Consider the following 8,759-nt stretch of genomic DNA (forward strand, 5'->3'; position numbering starts at 1 on the left):
GTTCTAATTTTAAGTCTGTTGAGATAGCACATGACAGAAATTTAATTCAACCTAGACATAGCATTTCTATTGACTCAGTAAGGGAAAGGTTTAGGAAATGGCTTGGCTTTAGTCGGGACTGAATCCGGGGACTGAGCTTAATGTTGTCAGGACATGGCTCCTTTGTTCACCTTTCACTCTTCTGTCTTTTCTGTCGGCTCCACTCTTTCGTGCCCCTCTTCACGTGGTACCTGGCAGCTCAGGCTGACGTCCTCCAGCTGAGCAACCTCAGTGGAAAAACCAGTGCTGTCGATCCTTAGTAGCCACAGGAACGGGTTCCAGGACACCCCAGCACACCGACATCTGCGGACACGCAAGTGCCTTGCACAGAAGGTGGAGAATTTGCATAGAACCGGTGCACATCCTTCCATAAACCTTGAATCATCTCTAGATTGTAATAGCAACTCCAATGTCAGGGCCATGCAAACAGATTACACCATATTGCTTAGGGAATGACGGCAAGTGAAAAGGCCCGTGGGTGTTGTACAGATGCAATGCTTCTGAATATTTCCCATCCATGGTTGGTTGGATTTGTCAATGTGGAACCCCTGGATGCAAAGGGCTGACTGTACTTGTTTCCTCCAAAACCTCTCCCCACCCCCACCAAAGTGTCAGCATTGGCTATACTTGTCCTGGTTCCCTTGCATTTCCATCCTTAACCAGTGCTAGTGACTGGCAGACCTGGGTCACTCGCTCATGCTGGAGGCAGCGAGTGGACAGCCACTCAAGTGGAGAGATGTGGTTCCCTGGAGGATCATTTTGGTGGTGTTTCTAGGAGAGGGAGATTGGATACTGACAGGCAAAAGCAAAACGTCTACCACACACGGTAACGTGAGGCAGCAGTATGCAGAAGAAAATAATGAGAGAACTGCAAATAGACACACACACACACACACACACACACACACACACACACACACACACATATATATATATATATACTTTTGTTTTTTCTTTTGGCAGTACTTGGGTTTGAACTCAGGGCCTTATGCTTGCCAGGCAGGCACTTTACCACTTAAGCCACTCCGCCAGCCCTGTTTTGTGTTGGGGTCCTGCAAACCATTGCCAGGCTGGCTTTGAACCAGGAGCCTCCTGACCTCTGCCTCCCTAGTAACTAGGATTATAGGCGTGAGACTCTGGTGCCTGGCAGAACTGCCTATATTTTTTATTGTTTGGTGGCCCAAAGGGAAGGAATTCATTTTTTTTTTTTTTTGCTGAGCTGGGGGTTGAACCCAGGGCCTTGTGCACGCTTGTGCATGTTAGGTGCACACTCTACCCAGAGCCATCTCCTCAGCTCTACTTTTTTTCCTCCAGAAGGATCAGATAAGAGCCTATGAGCAAGTGTTGTAAGTCCTGACTGCAGAGACCTTAGTCACATGCAGTGTGAACTCAGATCATCATGCGCTTCCAAAGGAGGACCAGGTGAGGATGATCACATCTGATGAAATATATTTTGTTTTTTTATAAGAAGACACAGGCTGGGCACCAGTGGCTGATGCCTGTAATCCTAGCTACTTCGGAGGCAGAGATCAGGAGGATCACAGTCTGGGGCCACAGCAGGCAAATAGTTTGAGAGACTCCCATCTCCAAAATAACCAGAGCAAAATGGATTGGAGGTGTGTGCTTCAACCCATCCAGTACCTGTTTTGCAAGCACAAAGCCCTAAATTCAAACTCCAGTCCACCCAAAAAAATAAATAAATAAAAAATAAAAAAAGACACAGGTTCTGACCTTTATCAGATGCCCATACGAGGCTCTGAAGACACCAGGTCATGCTAGTCCAGCTTATTAGTGGTGGATGTAGCCCATCAGGTTCTCCTGTGCATCTGCTCTCGTGTCTGTTCTTTTTTTAAAATATGGAACACTTCACGAATTTGTGTGTCATCCTTACACAGGGGCCATGCTAATGTCTGTACTTTTCCAATTTTAGTATATGTGCTGCTGAAGAGAGCATGGTTGGTCTGTTTGGAAAGACCCCGAATCCCCTCCCTCTCACTGCATTGGGTTCGACCTTCATGGGGTCCCTTGCAACCATCTGCAGCCTGGGGCAGACTGGCGAAGTAAACCTTTGACACTTCTGGGTTTGCTTTTCCTTCTCTAGAAAGAAGCAACTACGGAGCACTGATTTACTGAGCACTTTTCTCTGTGTTTTGAAAGCTGTGTTCCCTGGGCTACATACTAAGCCTAAAATACCCCTCCCCTACGCCATCTTCAAACACCTATTCATAGGCTTACTGCAGATTTTTTTTTTTTTTGGTGGTACTGAGGTTTGAACTCAGGGCACTGCATTTGCTAGGCTCTACCACTTGAGCCACATTGCCAGCCCTGTGTGCTTTGGTTATTTTTGAGATAAGAGTTCTTGCCTTTTTTGGATGGGCCTGGACTGTGATCCTCCTATTTGGTCTTCCCTGCATAGCTTGGACAAAAGGCACACACCACATGCCCAGCCACTGGTTGAGATGGAGTCTTAGGCACTTTTTTGCTTGGGTTGGCCTCGAACCTTGATCCTCTTGAACTCTGCCTCTTGAAATAGCCAGGATTACAGGTTTGAGCCACTGTGTCCAGTCATTACTGGAGAAATCTAAGAGAGGACATTTTAATTGAAAGCTATCCTCAAATCTGTCAATCATTGATTGACCAAATTTCTTTCACACTTTTTCTTAATAGTTAATCAGTCCCACTTAAGCCATTCCTTGGAGAGGGAAGTTGCTATTTGGAGAGGGTAGTTGCTATGTGGAGATTCTCCAGCCCATCACCACCGAACACTTTCTCTCAGGAGCAAGTTCACATCCACTTTGATCTATAGTTGCTCTCTCTCCCTCCCTCCCTTTCTCTCCTCTCTCTCACTCTCACCTGCCTCTTCTTACAGCACCAACTCATATTTTGAGGAACCTCTTTTCAGCAGATGGGGTTTGCACTTCCTAAGATTCGTGGGTGTCCCTGATGAGCCTAAGGCTCGCCATCCTGGTTTCAGATCAGAAATGAGGCAGGTTTCTGGAATGCTTACGTGGTTTCTGTATAAACAGTTCCCAAGTCATGTATCAGCCTGACAAAGTGGAGACCCAGGGGTGTTTCAGGAAGGAAAAACCCAGCGTTAGTAGAAAGGATTGAAGCCTGTGTCCAGTCATGCCGAGGTGTGTATATGCAATAGATGAGAGTTTAAATAAAGCGACCCAAGGGTCAAGGATCAAATGACCTACAGGTCATAGTTGGAGGTCCAAGTGTAAGTCCTAGCTGTGAGGGCACCTTCAGAAGGGTCAGGTGGGAGGATGGGTTCCTCATCTTGTCTGTGCACCTGCACTACAGGTTCCCAGGCAGATGGGCACCTCAGGACATGGTTTCCAGGGGGACGTCTGCTCCTGCCACTTTCATCCTGGGGAACTGTAGTTCAAAGAGATGCATGAGTGCCCCAAGTCACACAAAGCCCTTGTTTCGGAGGCCAGGAATACCTGTGACCATCTGACCTAGTCCAGGTGACAACTTAAAGCTGCTTCATAGGACCCATTGACTCAGGCCTCTCCCCCAAGCCCTTTCCCCTTCCATGAGTCACCAGGCTTACCTATAAACTTTCATCAGATTCTTAGAGACATCTGACAGGTCCCCCTCACTCCTCTGAGTATCTCAAACTTCTGAAGCATAGTGTGACCATCAGTCAAGTTTTCCAGAAAACAAGGGGCATAATTTGCTCAGTGATTTTGGTTTATGCCAAGGGTGAGGTGAAGCCATTAATGTCAGACAGTGGGATCAAAGTATTCTATTCAAGTGATACACTAAAAAAGTCCAAGAAGAAACAGTAGGAGGGAAGCATGGGGCATAAACAAGATAAAAGCTTTATCAATTTCATAGTACTAAACTGAGCACTATAGCCAGTGCCTATAATCCCACCTAATTGGGAGGCATAGATGGGGAGGATCGTGGTTTCAGGCCAACCTGTGCAAAAAGTTAGACCCCCATCTCTGCAAATAGCTGGGTGTGGTGGTTCATGTCTGCAATCCCAACTATGGGGGAAGAAGAAATAGCACGGAGGTTCTGGGCAAGCCTAGGAAAATGACTTGAGACCCTATCTGAAAATTAACTAAAGCAAAAGGGAGTGGGGGGCGTGCCTCAAATCGTAGAGTCCATTTCTAGCAAGCTTGACGCCCCAAGTTCAAACCCCAGCACCACTAAAAACAAAACAACCAAATAAAAACCACAGTCCAGGGTTAAGTAAATGTAATTTTAAAGTAAGCCGCTTTATATGGTGTGTGTATCAGTACAAACACAAAACTGCATAGCAAATGAATATTTTAATACCTATAGCTATTGTTGGATGCTGGTACTGTTTGGGTCCTAGCTGTCTTTATAATTAGCCAAGAACAAAAATGCAGAGAGCCAGGCACCGGTGGCTCATGCCTGTAATCCTAGCTACTCAGGAGGTAAAGATTAGGAGGATCGCAGTTTGAAGCCAGCCCTATCTCAAAAAACTCTTCACAAAAATAGAGTTGCTGGAGTAGCTCAAGGTGAAGGCCCTGAGTTCAGACCCTTGGCCCAACTGGACCACCATAATTAGCTCTGGATTGGTTGCCTGCCTCTAGTCCATCCTCTCCAAGCACAGTCTTCGCTGAAAACACTTCTCTGGCTAGAAAAGGGTCCACACTTTCAGTGTTACCATAGGATCTCTGAAATCTGGCCTTTCTATTTCTGACCCAATCTTCTCCCATGTCACCAGACACCAAATATTACCCTCTTGATCTGTATTATGCTTCCTTGATATATATATATATATATTTTTTTTGGTGGGGGCGGCACTGGGCTTTGAACTCAGGGCCTCACACTTGTTAGGCAGGCGCTCTACCACCTGAGCCACCCCGCCAGCCCTCCCCTCTTGATCTCTTAGGACACACCTTAGATCCTCTCGTCCAGGAAGTTGTGTACCAGGGAGCGCACCATGCAGAAGTCAGCTGTAGAGTGGAGCTGGGAGGGAGGGTTGTGTTTTCCAAAGAAGGTCATGCCTGGCCTGCAGACAGAGCCCACATCATGTGCTCTTCCCATGGGAGCGTGGGGTGTCCCCGCTCTGAGACTGGGTGCAGCCTGATCAGTGGATTTGGTGGACACAATGGTCTGTGACTTCCAGTGCAGTCTGCCACCAAAGGTGTTTTTCCAGACTTTCTGCTGTTGCTGAGAAGGCTCCTGTTATTTGCATGTCTCTGAGCGCTTCTCATGTGTGCTGAGCTCTTCTCTGTCGGGCATGCCGTGTAGCGCTGGTCACTTCTTGCTTAAGCGTCTTCATGCTATTTTCAGTCTGTCACTATCTCTAGAAGGTGATCGCCCAACTTGGCTGCATGTTCCAAAGCTTTATCCGTTGGTCTGGACAACGATTTGCTCCATTAAAGATCCCTCAGTGCTACACAATGTCTTCACATGGATGTTCCAAGGTTGTTTTTTTAAAATCCAATTCCTAGGTTGATTTTCAATGATTTTTGTCAACAATGGTAAGTACTCCGTGGTTTATTGTGTCCCAGGCTGCCCAGGCTTAGTTGTTCTTCTGCTGTCTCTTCTTGCTTTTCTTCCTCCTTCTCTGGTTGAGTGTCTCCGGATGGCACGTCTGCTGTGCTCTTTGCTAAAGCCTTGATTATTGATGAGGTTTAGGGAGACAGAAAAAAATAATGGTAGCTTCATCACCTAACTGTCAGCTAGCTGATGTCTGTTTCACAGCCTGGCTGCTCAGGAGAGCAGACTTTTTTTTGTGGCACTGGAGTTTGAACTTGGCCTTTGCTTGCTCTGCAGATGCTCTACACTTGCATCACTCCGCCAGCCCTTTTTTGTGTTGGGTATTTTTGAGATAGGGTCTCACAAACTGTCTCCCCAGGCTGACTTCAAACTGTGATGCTTCTGATCTCTGCCTCCTGAGTAGTTAGGATTATAGGTGAGAGCCACAGGCGCCTAGCCACTAGCGCCTAGCTAAGATCATACTCTTTTTAGCATTTCTCTCTTGCATTATAAGATCCAGCTATATCACTGCACTGTAAAACTTCCTGTCCCCGAGTTGGGTGTATGGCTCATGACCGTCATCCCAAGCTACACAGGAGGCTGAGATCAGGAGTATCTCAGCTTGACCAGCCTGGGCAAAAAAGTTTGAAAGACCCCAACTCAAGAAGCTTGGTATGGTGACACAGGCCTGTCATCCCAGTTACTATAGTAGGTATTAAATAGTAGGATTGAGGTCCAGGCTGGTCTGGGCAAAAAACAAGATCCTGTTTCCAAAATAGCCAGAGGAAAAAGGGTTGGAGGTGTGCCTCAAGTGACAGAGCACCTGCCTGGCAAGGGCAAAGCCCGGAGTTCAAACCCTAGTAAAAAAACCCAAAACTTCCCCCCGTTGGCTGAACTCCTGTGAAGCAAAAGCTGGACAGGCTGAGAGGTGTGTTAATGGGAGAAAACCTAGTAACTCTCTCTTTGGAGCCAGGTCTTCTTCACTGGACGACTTCCTGTCAGGTGTGACACCTGTAAAACTGGGAGCCAATCCAAGCTCAGCCAGTGGCCGAGTCACTGTATGTTACTAGGGTTCTGTTGGGATGTGTCTGGTCTTGCAAGGTGGTGCCTCCCAGGAGTCAAAGTACCAATGATAAGAACAAAAGAATCCTATCAGAGACTCTAGTTCCATTTGTTCACAGCTGTGATTGGCAGCTGCCTGGACCAGTGTTTGTCCTGCTTCCAAAGGAGCCACCAATCAGCAGGCTTAGCTTCAACACTGGGGGTGGTCCGGAAAGCTTCAGGTCCTTCCTCAACTCCAAGGACCAGGCTGCACTTGGCCTTTCAGCTAGGCTCTACTGTCTTATTTTGGCATTGTTATTGCTTCTTAATCTTTTTAGAATGATTTAAAAAATCTCAATCATCCATTAAAAAACTGAATCTTGTTATGATAATGATGTTGTGAATAGTAGGTTAAGCATGAACGCTTACTGTGTGACAGGCACTGTGGTGAGTGTGTTACACTTATGACATGTTTTATCTTCACAAACAGCCCTATGAACCAATCATTGCTATTGCATGGTGTGGAACTAAGGCATTTCGAGGACAAACAACTTCCGTAAGTCCTTGTTGAGGTAGGAAGCAGAGAACTGGGTTGGAGGTCAGGCTACCCGGCTCTGCTACTTTACCTGGACCCATTCTCCCCCCAGGAGGGCATTTCTTGGTTATGCCAGCTAAATCCTAAAGACATTCAAAATTGGAGCAGGGCTGGGGTTGTAGCATGTGCAAGGGCTTAGGTTTGAATTCCAGAACCACACACATACAAATAAGTGTCATTACAATGCCTATTTACTTATTTTGAGACAGGGTCTCCGTATATAGCTCAGTCTGGCCTTGAACTTGAGATCTTCCGCTTCAGCCTCCCAAGCGCTGGCATTACAGGTGTATGCCACCATGCTGGGCTAGCAATGGCATCCTTGCCAATGTATATTTAATCTCATAAAATATAAATAAGAAATAATTGAACTGCTATGGAAATTGCATTAAAAATTCACCTGAATTAGAGTGAATCAAATTGATTGCAATTCAATGATTAGAGCTTTCTGCACACCTACCAAGCACTCTATCACTGAGCTACAGCCCCAGCCCGGGATCCTGTGCTCTTGAGGTGATATTTGAAACACATGCTGAAGAACTACTCAGCTTCCATGAGCAGTTTTTTTGGGAAGACACTGGGCCTAGACATGGGACCTCCTTGGTCACACAGGCTCTGAGTGGGAGGCTGGTTGCCGTGTGCAGTGTTAAAAGTTCCTGTGCCTGCACAGGCTGGAGACAGGGTGGCACTAGCCATCTGTCCTGGTTACTAGGATGTGTGCAGACCGCGCAGCCTGAAAGGTCACTCATGGCTTACTCCATGCTTTATTAACTAGGGCTGACAACCATCAGCCCAGAGATGTCTTCCCTCCCTTTGGTCTGTTCCACCTCCCTCCCTGAAGCTGGACTGGTCCTGATCCAAGGACTCTAGGGACTTTTGGAGTGTTCATTCCCTGGGCACAGGTTGATCCCCAGTCAGGCACCCACATTGAGTGCAGGCAAAAGTGTCACTTATGGGAACTTGGGCATGTCCCCTCACCTAAGTCCTGATTACTACACAATGGAACGAGACAGAAGAAGCACATGCCTTCTCCCTAAGATTAAATAAAATAATCTGTGCAAATGTTTGGGCTGGCTCCTGGTGGACAGGAATCTTTCAGTAAATGTTAACTGTTATAAAGATATTAATAAACAGGAGCCCATCCCCACAGGCTTCTTTCTCACTGTCAGTGTCCCCATCCTGTGAGCCTCATTTAAGCTGCTCCTTGGTGAGGCTGGTCCCCCATCTATCTTGACTGGCAGCTGGATGGGCGGCTTGGAACAGAAACTGCCCACCACTGCCAGCATCTGCACAGGTGAGGGACATCTGCCCAAGTCTTCTCCCACTTCAAAATCTGCTAAGAGCTGGGCACCAGGGGCTCACGCCTGTAATCCTAGCTACTCAGGAGGCAGAGATCAGGATTATGGTTTGAAGCCAGCATGGGCAAATAGTTCCTTGAGACCCTATCTCAATAAAGCCCTTCACAAAAAAGGGCTGGTGGAATGGCTCAAGGTGTAGACCCTGATTTCAAGCCCCAGTACCGCAATAAATAAACAAATAATAAATCTGCTAAGAGCTGAACTCTGCATGTTTGATTTGTCCTGAAGGATCAATCAGCATCTTTTTTTGTTTTTGGTGG

The 8,759-nt window shown here is 46.8% G+C and overlaps 1 non-coding gene and 1 pseudogene across 1 annotated transcript; both read right to left on the reverse strand.

Annotated features, from left to right (window-relative positions):
* Positions 1 to 1,357: 1,357 nt before the first annotated feature.
* On the reverse strand, positions 1,358 to 1,484 carry LOC141416475 (U8 small nucleolar RNA; annotated as a pseudogene).
* A 405-nt stretch (positions 1,485 to 1,889) lies between these two features.
* LOC141416217 (U6 spliceosomal RNA) lies at positions 1,890 to 1,993 on the reverse strand. The gene has a single exon (XR_012441027.1). It is a non-coding gene; the product is annotated as a U6 spliceosomal RNA (small nuclear RNA).
* Between the last annotated feature and the right edge of the window lie 6,766 nt (positions 1,994 to 8,759).

Source organism: Castor canadensis, chromosome 1 (genome assembly GCF_047511655.1).
Source record: "Castor canadensis chromosome 1, mCasCan1.hap1v2, whole genome shotgun sequence".
In the NCBI taxonomy this organism is placed as follows: Eukaryota; Metazoa; Chordata; class Mammalia; order Rodentia; family Castoridae; genus Castor; species Castor canadensis.